An 11,799-nucleotide genomic window follows, 5' to 3' on the forward strand; every position below is an offset into this window, starting at 1 on the left:
TTTCACCGCACACACGGGGGGGACTCAGACCCAGATCTTCTCATATCACAATCTCACTTCCACCAAGTTGCTCTAACTGGTGCCTCTACCATTCAGTGCAGCCACACCTAACAGAGTGCGTGCAGCTGGAGTGCAGGCAGAGAACGCCCCGTGGCTGTTGCCAGCTCCAGGGGGCAGAGTTAAGGTTGCATTGGCATGGACGTTAGCTCTCTATTTCCTAGGTTTTGACTTTTGCTGAACTTGACATTGTGGCAGGGCCCAACATACTGCGGGGCAACCTTACCTCTGCATTAATGAAGGGGTCAGTGACAGGATGAATGTTCAGTAACTACCCAGAAAGTGATGAGTCCCCATCCCTACCTGCCATTCACACAGGCAGCAAAGCTCTGGGCAAGGCAACTTTCACAGGCCAAGAGAAGGGGACAGAGCTTAGAGTTTCTCTGCCAGTCAGGAAGGGGTAGCAGCGCGGGAAGACTGGCAGCTGATAGTTGGAGGGGTGAAGAGGTTTGGGGTAGGGTGAGGGCAGAAGCAGCTGGGGCTGGGCAGTCTCCATGGGGGACACTTGCTCCTCCTGTGCCCCTTCCACACCCTCTTGCGAGTAGAGAATGACCACCCTCTCCCCACCCCCAGGGGCAGCCGTGTCTCAGGACTCTCCCAAGTTGCACCCACTAACTCTCTTCCCATTTGGGGTGTAGCTCAGGGCAACAATTTCCCACCAAGATGAACCCAGCCGGCCGCAGCCGTTCTGGTACCACAGGGGCCTCTGGTGGGTGAAGGGCAGAACCGCAGCACTTCTCGGGCAGAATGGATCTTCTGCACGCCAAAAAAAAAAAAAAAAAGAAATTCTGACTTTGCACCAAATTCCAGAAGCTGCTGAGCATGCACAAGTTAAAATGAAACCAAGGCTCCGTCTCCCCAAGGACCTGGCCCCTCGTGCAAAATTATAGACACTCCCCAGAAATCTGAAATGGGCAGTTCATAACCAATAGAATGGTATTTATCTATTCACTTCTGGGAATTACCAATAAAAGAAACAACCCAGTGAAGCGGACACCCTTAGGGAAAGATCTCATGTGTCTTTACAAATTGGTATAATCTAATCTGGCACTTTATACAGTAAAATGCCTTATTCCTAGCCCCATGGAGATTACCTGGTGTCACTACAGGGCAGAATTAAGGTTGGGTTCCTGAGTAGCATATTGCGATTGCTGTTAAGTGGGTTTGGCAAAATTCATTCTGTTTATTTATTTATTTCAAATTCAACAGATGATATCGATATTTATTTTTAAGCTTTTTTTAATGTTTACAATTTCAATGTTCAGAGCTGTGGGAAGTTATAGGGGTCATCAGCCAACAATTTTTATAACCGTTCAAACACAAATTGTCAATCTCACATGCAAAATATATAGTGTAAATATCCATAAATCAAACTCAACTTTCTCCAGAAGCATTTCTATATTTTACCTGTACAGTGAAATGAACATTTACTGCAATTTATTCATAAAAATACAATCCTTTCAAGAGTACTTTTAAGTAATAAAGTACTTTAATTCCTGACAAGTCCTTTTGCCCTAAAAAGCACTTTTGGCTCTTTGACATTGCTTCATCCACCCCACCAAAAAATGCTACAGGAAACTAGGTAATTACAGCGTACCCTCATGAGGTGTAGTTCTACCAGGTATGTGCCAAAATTCAAATGGTTCTGTTTGGTTTATCTTTCATTCAGGTTTGCAATTCTTCGATCCCATTTAAAAACTGGAACTGAAATAACCAAATCAAGTTAAGAAGAGAACGGCGTCGGGCACAGGCGGGGTAAAACAATAAAGAGAAAGAACTGACTATGCAAAATGGAACATCCGAAACTATCAGAGCCCCAGACCCCCGTCCAACTGAATCCACCCCAGCCAGGCATATCAAGCTGGGCCCCTGAAAAATCGCCCATCCCGTCTGGCAGTGAACGCCGCGTGTTCCAGATGGAGCTATGGTGTGTGCGTCTGCTCTGCTGACATGCTGCTTTGGTACGGACGGCACCACGGCCACAGGGAGCAGGGACATGGACTCCTACAAAACAAAATCCAACACCGTGTCCCCTCCCACCTCCGCACGGTCTGCCATCCCTTCCCCCACCTCCACATGGCCACTCTCAGCCTATTGCTAACAGTTCCTTCCAGCCTTCAGCTCTATAAATAAATAAAACATGGTGTTACAAAAGGTAGGTCCTGCCAGAGCAACCTGATCTCTTTCTGTGAGAAGATAACTAATGTTTTCGACAAAGGAAATGCAGTAGCTCTCATCTATCTGGATGTCAGTAAGGCATTTGATAGAGTTCCACATGGGAAACTATTTGTTAAATTGGAGAAGATGGGGACTAATGTGAGCACTGAAAAGTCGATAAGGAATTGGTTACAGGGGAGACTACAAGGGGTCATACTGAATGGTGAGTTGTCAGGCTGGAGGGAGGTTACTAGTGGAGTTCCTCAGCGATCAGTCTTGGGACCAATCTTATTCCACATTTTTATTAGTGACCTTGGCACAGAAAGTGGGAGTGTGACACAAAGCTGGGAGGGATTGCCAATATGGAGGAGGACAGGAATATCATCCAAGAAGATCTGCATGACCTTGAAAGCTGGAGTAATAGAAATTGGATGAAAATTAATAGTGCAAAATTATGCATTTAGGAACTAACAACAAGAACTTTTGCAATAAGCTGGGGAGTAATCAGTTGGAAGTGACAGAGGAGGAGAAAGACCTCGGTGTATTGGTTGATCAGAGGCTAACTATGAGCTGCCTTATGAGTGGAGACTCAAAGAGCTTGTCTCGTTAAGCCTAACTAAAAGAAGGCTGAGGGGAGATAGGATTGCTCTCTATACATACATCACAAGGATAAATACCAAGGAAGGAGAGGAGTTATTTAGGTTAAGCACCAATGTTGACCCTAGAACAAATGGATACTGGCCATCAATAAGTTTTTGCTTCAAATTAGGCGAAGGTTTCTAACCATCAGCGTGAAGTTTTGGAACAACCTCCCAAGGGGAGCAGTAGGGGCAAAATACCTAACTGGCTTCAAGACTGAACTTGATAAGTTTATGGATGGGGTGGTAGGATGGGACTGCCTACAATGGCATGTAGTCAGTCTGCAACTCCTAGCAGCAAAAAATTCGGGGAAGGGGTTGGAAGAGGCGGGGCAGGGGTGGGGCTACATGGAAGGGGTGGAATGGGGGCGGGGCCAGGAGCAGTGAGGGGGGGTGTCAGTGATGTAGCCCTCGGGCCAATGCACTAGTCCTCCTGTGGCCCTCGTGGTCATTTGAGTTTGAGACCCCTGCCCTAGACACTCCCAGACAGGTCTACCTCTAACCTGCTCTTCAAACCCTCCCATGAAGGAAATGTCACAGCCTCCCTTGGAAGCCAGTGCGAGGCAAACACAGACCAGAACAACGCCGTGCACACACACGCTGGGCTTGGGGTCAAGGGGAGAGGCAAGAATTCAAACAATCTGGATTCAGATCCCAGTTTCTCCCCAGATGCTCTAAGAAAAATTGAGCAAATTACTTCAGCTCTCTGAGCTTCAGTTTCCCCATCTGTAAAACGGAGAGCAGCCACCCACCATTTCCCGATTTAGCCTTTGGGGTTTTTGTGGCAAGGACCCTCGGTCGCTGTGGGCACGTCTACCCTGCAGGTGGGCACCGGCGGCCGGCCCGTGCCCGCGGACAGGGGCTCACAGGGCTCAGGCTGCGGGGCTGTTGAATGGGGGTGTCCATGGTCCGGCTTGGGCTGCAGCCCAAGGCCCGGCCCCCTCCCACCTCGCAGGGTCCTCCAGCCCGAGCCCAGACCCCTGCCCTGCCACGAACCAGCCCCTTCGCCCGAGCCCTGGGCGCCCGAGCCGGCGGCATGGGCCAGCGGCGGGCGTCGAATGGCAGGTGGGGGTACCCGGGGGGTCTGCGCAGCCCCTGTCCCAAGGGGGCCCCGACCTCGGTCAGGGCTCTGTAAATCCCGGCATTACAGGCTCCCTGATTTTCTTTGGGGTCCCTGCAGCGCCTGGCAAACCGCGGGGAGAGGATCTTTGTCAGGGCCAGTGCAGGGCCGGGCCCAGCGGGGACACAGATCGCAGCGGAGGTCTCTGGAGCGCCCGGGACCCCGGAGGCCGCAGTGGTGGTGCGCTGCCTGGCACGAGGGGGGCCGTGATCTCGGTCCGGGACTCAGTTTTACCTGGCACGAGGGGGGGCCTGATGTCAGCTGGGGAGAAGCGGGGAAATTGGAGGGGATCATAGAGTGATATTTCCATCAACACCCCAGTGGGACGCAGGGAGCCCTGGGCGGGGAACGCCGCCGGGGGGGGCCTGGAGTCAGAAGGTCACTGGCTGGGGGGGGGGGGGTCTGGGAATGTGACCAGCAGGGAAAACGGGGGGCAGGGGACCCCCCAGACCGGAGACCTGAACGGGGCACGGGCGGAGGGAGGAGGAAACGGGGTACGGGGGGGGCAGAGCCCGTCTCAGGGAGGTGGGGGAAGGGGGGGGTCACCCGGGCTGCTGCTCGCTGCTGTGGGGACAGAAAGGGGGCAGGGCGGGAGGTCCCAGGGGAGGGGGCAGCGGTAAATCCGAGGGGATCTCAGCCCCCCCCGCCTCTCCCCGCTCCCCGGGGGGGCCCGGCTCCTTCCCCCCCCCCCGGGCCACGTCCGGGCTGCGCCGAGATTTCCCCCCCCCGGTCTCCCCCCTCCCCCCTTCTCCTGCCCCCCCCGGTCTCCCCCCGCCCCCCTACTCCTGCCCCCCCGGTCTCCCCCCGCCCCCCTTCTCCTGCCCCCCCCGGTCTCCCCCCGCCCCCCCTTCTCCTGCCCCCCCCGGTCTCCCCCCGCCCCCCCTTCTCCTGCCCCCCCGGTCTCCCCCCTCCCCCCTTCTCCTGCCCCCCCGGTCTCCCCCCGCCCGGCCCCCCCCGGGGGCAGATCCCGGCGCTGCGGGAGGCCGGGTCCCCCCCCGGACCCGGGGCAGAGTCACCGCCCGGCCCCCCCGGGGCTCGCTCCGGTACCTGGAGGCTGCAGCGCCGCAGCGGGGCGGGCGGAGCCCGGGGCGGCCCCAGGGCGGCTCCGGCGGGAGCGGGGCCCGGGCCGGGCACGGGGGGGTTAACGAAGGTCTCGCGCCCCGCCGCGATCTGCGCATGCCCAGAGCTCCAACGGCCCCAACCGCTCCCCGGCCCCGCGCGAGCCCAGCGCGGCTCCGCCTCCCCCCTCCGACGTCACTTCCGCTCCCGGGGGAGTCAGGCACTACATCTCCCAGCCTGCCCCGGGCGCCGCTTCCGCCTCCTCCGGCCCAGGGCAGGGCGGGCCCCGGGGTCAGCCTGACCCGCCCCCGCCGGCGCCTTCCCCCGCCTCAGGCGGACTCTGGTGCCCGCGCGTCCCGCCCGCTGGGGCTCGAACCAACCGCCCCCCGGCCCCGCCCCCGCGTCCAACCGTCCTCCTAGCCCCGCCCCCGGGTCCAACCGTCCCCCCGGCCCCGCCCCCGCGTCCAACCGTCCTCCTAGCCCCGCCCCCGGGTCCAACCGTCCTCCTAGCCCCGCCCCCGGATCCAACCGTCCCCCCGGCCCCGCCCCCGCGTCCAACCGTCCTCCTAGCCCCGCCCCCGCGTCCAACCGCCCCCCCGGCCCCGGCCCCGCGTCCAACCGTCCTCCCGGCCCCGCCCCCGGGTCCAACCGCCCCCCCGGCCCCGCCCCCGGGTCCAACCGTCCTCCTAGCCCCGCCCCCGGATCCAACCGTCCCCCCGGCCCCGCCCCCGCGTCCAACCGTCCTCCTAGCCCCGCCCCCGGGTCCAACTGTCCTCCTAGCCCCGCCCCCGCGTCCAACCGTCCCCCCGGCCCCGCCCCCGCGTCCAACCGTCCTCCCGGCCCCGCCCCCGGGTCCAACCGCCCCCCCGGCCCCGCCCCCCGGTCCAACCGTCCTCCTGGCCCCGCCCCCGCCTCCAACCGCCCCCCCGGCCCCGCCCCCGCGTCCAACCGTCCTCCTAGCCCCGCCCCCGCCTCCAACCGCCCCCCCGGCCCCGCCCCCGCGTCCAACCGTCCTCCTAGCCCCGCCCCCGCGTCCAACCGTCCTCCTAGCCCCGCCCCCGGATCCAACCGCCCCCCCGGCCCCGCCCCCGCCTCCAAGCGCCCCCCAGCCCCGCCCCCGTGTCCAACCGTCCTCCTAGCCCCGCCCCCGCGTCCAACCGCCCCCCCGGCCCCGCCCCCGCTTCCAACCGTCCTCCTAGCCCCGCCCCCGCGTCCAACCGCCCCCCCAGCCCCGCCCAGGCGTCCAACCGCCCCCCGGCCCCGCCCCCGCGTCCAACCGCCCCTCCAGCCCCGCCCCCGTGTCGAACCGTCCTCCTGGCCCCGCCCCCGCCTCCAACCGGCCCCGCCCTCGCGTCCAACCGCCCGACCGGCCCCGCCCCCGCGTCCAACCGTCCTCCTAGCCCCGCCCCTGCGTCCAACCGCCCGACCGGCCCCGCCCCCGCGTCCAACCGTCCTCCTAGCCCCGCCCCCGCATCCAACCGTCCTCCTAGCCCCGCCCCCGTGTCCAACTGTCCTCCTAGCCCCGCCCCCGGTCCAACCGTCCCCCCGGGCCCCGCCCCCGCATCCAACCGTCCTCCTAGCCCCGCCCCCGCGTCCAACCGTCCCCCCGGGCCCCGCCCCCGTGTCCAACCGCCCCCCGGCCCCGCCCCCGCGTCCAACCGCCCCCCCGGCCCCGCCCCCGCATCCAACCGCCCCCCCCGGCCCCACCCCTGTGTCCAACCGCCCCCATGTGAGCGCCCCTCTCATCCCGGTGCCTCTGGTCTCCCCGGGGGCTCCACCGGCCGCTGGGACGGGGGGTATTACCCCCCTACCCCACCGCAGTCCCGATTTTGGGGTCTTTCTCTTTTATAGGGTCCTAAAACCCCGACCCCCGCTCCCGATTTTGGGTCAGCACAGCTCACCCGGGTTCCACCAGTTCCCACGGTCGTGAGCTGAATCATAGAATCATAGAATATCAGGGTTGGAAGGGACCCCAGAAGGTCATCTAGCCCAACCCCCTGCTCAAAGCAGGACCAATTCCCAGTTAAATCATCCCAGCCAGGGCTTTGTCAAGCCTGACCTTAAAAACCTCTAAGGAAGGAGATTCTACCACCTCCCTAGGTAACGCATTCCAGTGTTTCACCACCCTCATAGTGAAAAAGTTTTTCCTAATATCCAACCTAAATCTCCCCCACTGCAACTTGAGACCATTACTCCTCGTTCTGTCATCTGCTACCATTGAGAACAGTTTAGAGCCATCCTCTTTGGAACCCCCTTTCAGGTAGTTGAAAGCAGCTATCAAATCCCCCCTCATTCTTCTCTTCTGCAGACTAAACAATCCCAGTTCCCTCAGCCTCTCCTCATAACTCATGTGTTCCAGTCCCCTCATCATTTTTGTTGCCCTTCGCTGGACTCTCTCCAATTTATCCACATCCTTCTTGAAGTGTGGGGCCCAAAACTGGACACAGTACTCCAGATGAGGCCTCACCAATGTCGAATAGAGGGGGATGATCACGTCCCTCGATCTGCTCGCTATGCCCCTATTTATACAGCCCAAAATGCCATTGGCCTTCTTGGCAACAAGGGCACACTGCTGACTCATATCCAGCTTCTCGTCCACTGTCACCCCTAGGTCCTTTTCCACAGAACTGCTGCCTAGCCATTCGGTCCCTAGTCTGTAGCTGTGCATTCGGTTCTTCCGTCCTAAGTGCAGGACCCTGCACTTATCCTTATTGAACCTCATCAGATTTCTTTTGGCCCAATCCTCCAATTTGTCTAGGTCCTTCTGTATCCTATCCCTCCCCTCCAGCATATCTACCACTCCTCCCAGTTTAGTATCATCCGCAAATTTGCTGAGAGTGCAATCCACACCATCCTCCAGATCATTTATGAAGATATTGAACAAAATCGGCCCCAGGACCGACCCTTGGGGCACTCCACTTGATACTGGCTGCCAACTAGACATGGAATCTTCGCGCTTCGATGAAAAGACCCTCCAGCAAAGGCACCCCGCCCCGCTCGGCAGACTGCAGCAGATAGGAAATCTGCTGATTCCCCGGCTGGATGGTTCGCCTTGGCACCACCTTTACTGACCTCGCCCTCGTGACATTTGCCAGCTGCAGGGTGCGGCGGTAAGGGCAGAATTAAGGTTGCATTGCAGGGGCGGCCTGTTGGTTTACTGCTCCGTTTCCTGGTTTTCAGAGGGTTTTACCTTCCCCATGATACACATGCTGGGAGGGCATGTGGCAGCAGTGGGGAGCTGTAACTCTGCTCTCATGTAGTTTGGGGGCATTTAACTTCCTTGATTTCTTTTTAATCGACTTTTTTTGCCACTTTTCAGAGTAGCAGCCGTGTTAGTCTGTATTCACAAAAAGAAAAGGAGGACTTGTGGCACCTTAGAGACTAACAAATTTATTTGAGCATAAGCTTTCGCGGGCTACAGCTCACCCTATATTTTCCACTGCATGCATCCAATGAAGTGAGCTGTAGCCTGCGAAAGCTCATGCTCAAATAAATCTGTTAGTCTCTAAGGTGCCACAAGTCCTCCTTTTCTTTTTGCGGATACAGACTAACACAGCTGCTACTCTGAAACCTATGTCTACATTAGAGCTTTTGCTAGCGAGCTATGTCAGGCAGGGAAGGGATTTTTTTTCACACCAATTATCGACAGAGCAATGCTCTCAAAACTCTGAATTAGTGACCCGTCCAATATCTCCATGTAAATTTTAGAGCACTTGAAAATCGTTTTCTGAAGACAAATGTTGGTATCAAGGCAAGATTTTGAAGAGAAACTCCTGCAGAATGTAAGAAAAATCCACAATGCACATTGTCAGAAAGTTGTCGGTGATAGGGCTCAGACTCAAATGCGTGATACAGCTCAGGTTAAATGGCCATGGCATGTCCTCTTGAACCATCCCATTACTGTGACAGCAGATGGCTGGAGGCCCTCTAACTTTAAAGACCTTCATCTTGCTGCACATGTGAATCTCAGTCTCTTGACTCATCATTTGATGATGTTGTAGGGAGGAGGGTTTTAGGTTTATTAGGAACTGGGGAGCCTCTTGGGAAAGGAGGAACCTATACAGGAAGGATGGGGTCTGCCTAAACCAAAATGGAACCAGACTTCTGGCATGTAAAATTAAAAAGTTCATAAAGGGGATAAGGAGGACTTGTGGCACCTTAGAGACTAACCAATTTATTTGAGCATGAGCTTTCGTGAGCTACAGCTCACTTCATCGGATGCATACCGTGGAAACTGTAGTACAAACTGTAGTAGAAACAAGTACTCCTTTTCTTTTTGCGAAGACAGACTAACACGGCTGTTACTCTGAAACCTGTCATAAAGGGGATATTAAACTAAGGGCTGAGGGAACGACAATAGGAGTGAAGGAACACATGGTTTGGACAGAGGCATGCCTTAGGGGAGGATCGCTGAATGGGGATTCTGTATACCTAGTAAAGAGGAAAGGACAGAAGTTCATAAAGTAGAGGTAGTAGCTGAAGAGAAACTGTCAAATGAGAAAGAGTCCAATTCCATCGCATGAAGGCAGACAACTAAATATTGACAAATGTGATAGGCTGTTGTGTACAAATGCAAGAAGGCTAAATTCTCAGCTGAGTGTCCTTGAATACCTGGTTTTAAATGGGTTTGATTATTGATTATTATTGATTGATTATTATTCCACCAAGCTCAGTACTACCTATTTTTATCAATGGGACATGGTAATATCACAATACAAAATATATAGGAATGACAGAATAGGTTGTGCTTGGAGTTTTACCCGCACTGTGTAGGGCACCCCACCTCTATCCTGCCAAGGGCTGGGGGTGTGAGATACCTATCCTTACTCAGGGGGCTCCGGAAGAAACCTGGTCAATTTAAGTACCAGCCCTTTCCCATGGGGCTCAGTGCCCTACAGGTTTACAGGACCTTTTCCCAGTGAAAGAGCCTTACACAGCTGTGCTCTAAACATCTGTTTATTAGCAACACACACAACACATATACCAAGCAAACTTCTTACGCTCACCACTCCCAATATACAGACAGATTTCTGCCAATGGCCAGTCAGGATCCACTCATCTGGGGGTTCCCAGCGCCCATGCACATCATGGTCGTGTTGTGGGTATGATGTTTTGCAGCTTGTTTTAACAGGTAGCTGCAAGCACGGACTTACTTTCCCAGCCACGAGATTACAGTGGGGGGTGTTGAAATGCCCATAGTGATTCTGGGAGACCCAGCGTACCCCTTACAGCCATGGCTCATGAAACCTTACACGGGACACCAGGAAAGCAGTAAGGAGTGGTTCAACAACAGCTGAGTAGGTGCTGGATGACAGTGGAATGTGCCTTTGGCAGATTAAAGGTGCACTGGTGATGCCTTTATGGAAGGTTAGACCTCAATGTGGATAATATTCCAATGGTCATTGCCGTGTGCTGTATGTTGCATAATCTCTGTGACGCTATGGGTGAAAGGTTTGCTCGTGGGTGGAGTGCTGAGGCAGACCGCTTGGGCACTGATTTTGAGCAGCCAGATACCAGGGCTGTCAGAGGAGCCCAGAGGGGAGCTATTCGAATTAGGGAGGCTTTGAGGCAGCACTTTGACAATGACCTCCAGTAACATATATCTCTTTCTGAGTTGGTTCGATGTTACATGCCATGTTGTTTTCCTTGGGGGCAATGGCGACATTTGGGGCCTTCGATTCCTGTAATAAAGTGATTCAAATGCCTGTGAATGTATTGGCACTTCCTGTTATCTCACCGTATAGGAAAAAAAAATAAAGAGGATTTACCATTATAAAAGTTTGCTTTCATTGCACAAGAAACAACACACACATGTGGCTACCGCCAGAGCCAGTGTCCGACCTGTGGCATCCCTGCACCACAGCCAGGACCTGGAAAGGAAGCCTGGGATATGTGAGGGAGAGACTGTGAATTGCCCTTATGTTCCAGAGACTCGCTGTATGGGGAGACGAATCCATGCTATCAGAACTCCGTTCCAAAAGACAAAATGCCAAAATATTTGCAAAATTCTCCAAGGACATGATGGACAGAGACCACAACAGGGATCTGCAGCAGTGCCACGTGAAAACTGAGCTCAAACAAGCCTACCAAAAAACGAAAGAGGCAAATGGCTGCTCCGGGTCAGAGCCCCAGACATGCCGCTTCTATGATGAGCTGCATACAATTTGGGGGGGGAGGGGGCTACCACTATCCCATCCCTGTCCGTGGACACCTGCAAGCGGGGAGTCTTATGCAACAGGGATGAGGATTTTGGGGATGAAGAAGAGGAGGAGGAGGAGGATAGCACAGAGCATGCAAGTGGAGAAACTGTTCTCCCTGACAGCCAGGAACTGTTTATCACCTCGGAGCCAATACCCTCCCAACCCTCCCAAGGCAGGCTCCCGGACCATGAAGCCAGAGGAGGCACCTCTGGTGAGTGTACCTTTGTAAATATAATACATGGTTTAAAAGCAAGCGTGTTTAATGATTAATTTGCCCTGAAGACTTGGGGTGCATTTGCGGCCAGTACAGCAACTGGAAAAGTCTGTTAACGTGTCTGGGGATGGAGTGGAAATCCTCCAGGGATATTATTAAGGGGACACTCAGAGATGGCTATTCCTACTGGGCTGTTTTCCGGTGGCTGGAAAGAAATCATCCCCGCTGTTAGCTATGTTGCCGGGGGGGGGGGCGTTCATGTTTGGCTGGCAGGAATCTTCCCTGATCCTAGTCATGCAGTAGGGGGAGGGGTGAAGCGATCATCTGAGAATTGGGGGGGTGGGGGTAGTTGGG

The 11,799-nt window shown here is 55.7% G+C and overlaps 1 protein-coding gene across 10 annotated transcripts in view; it reads right to left on the reverse strand.

Annotated features, from left to right (window-relative positions):
- The window catches only part of LOC140904194 (uncharacterized), a 99,372-nt gene extending 94,260 nt beyond the window's left edge, over positions 1-5,112 (reverse strand). For 5 of the 10 annotated variants that reach the window (XR_012156450.1, XR_012156449.1, XR_012156448.1 and 2 more), the window contains exon 1: positions 1,655-4,693. The gene's annotated coding sequence lies outside the window, so the exon portion shown is untranslated. Of the gene's footprint in view, positions 1-1,654; positions 4,694-5,019 lie in introns of those variants that run through there. The other 5 variants (XR_012156451.1, XR_012156452.1, XR_012156446.1 and 2 more) reach the window with 5 other exon arrangements.
- Between the last annotated feature and the right edge of the window lie 6,687 nt (positions 5,113-11,799).

This window comes from Lepidochelys kempii, chromosome 28 (genome assembly GCF_965140265.1).
Source record: "Lepidochelys kempii isolate rLepKem1 chromosome 28, rLepKem1.hap2, whole genome shotgun sequence".
NCBI lineage: Eukaryota > Metazoa > Chordata > Testudines > Cheloniidae > Lepidochelys > Lepidochelys kempii.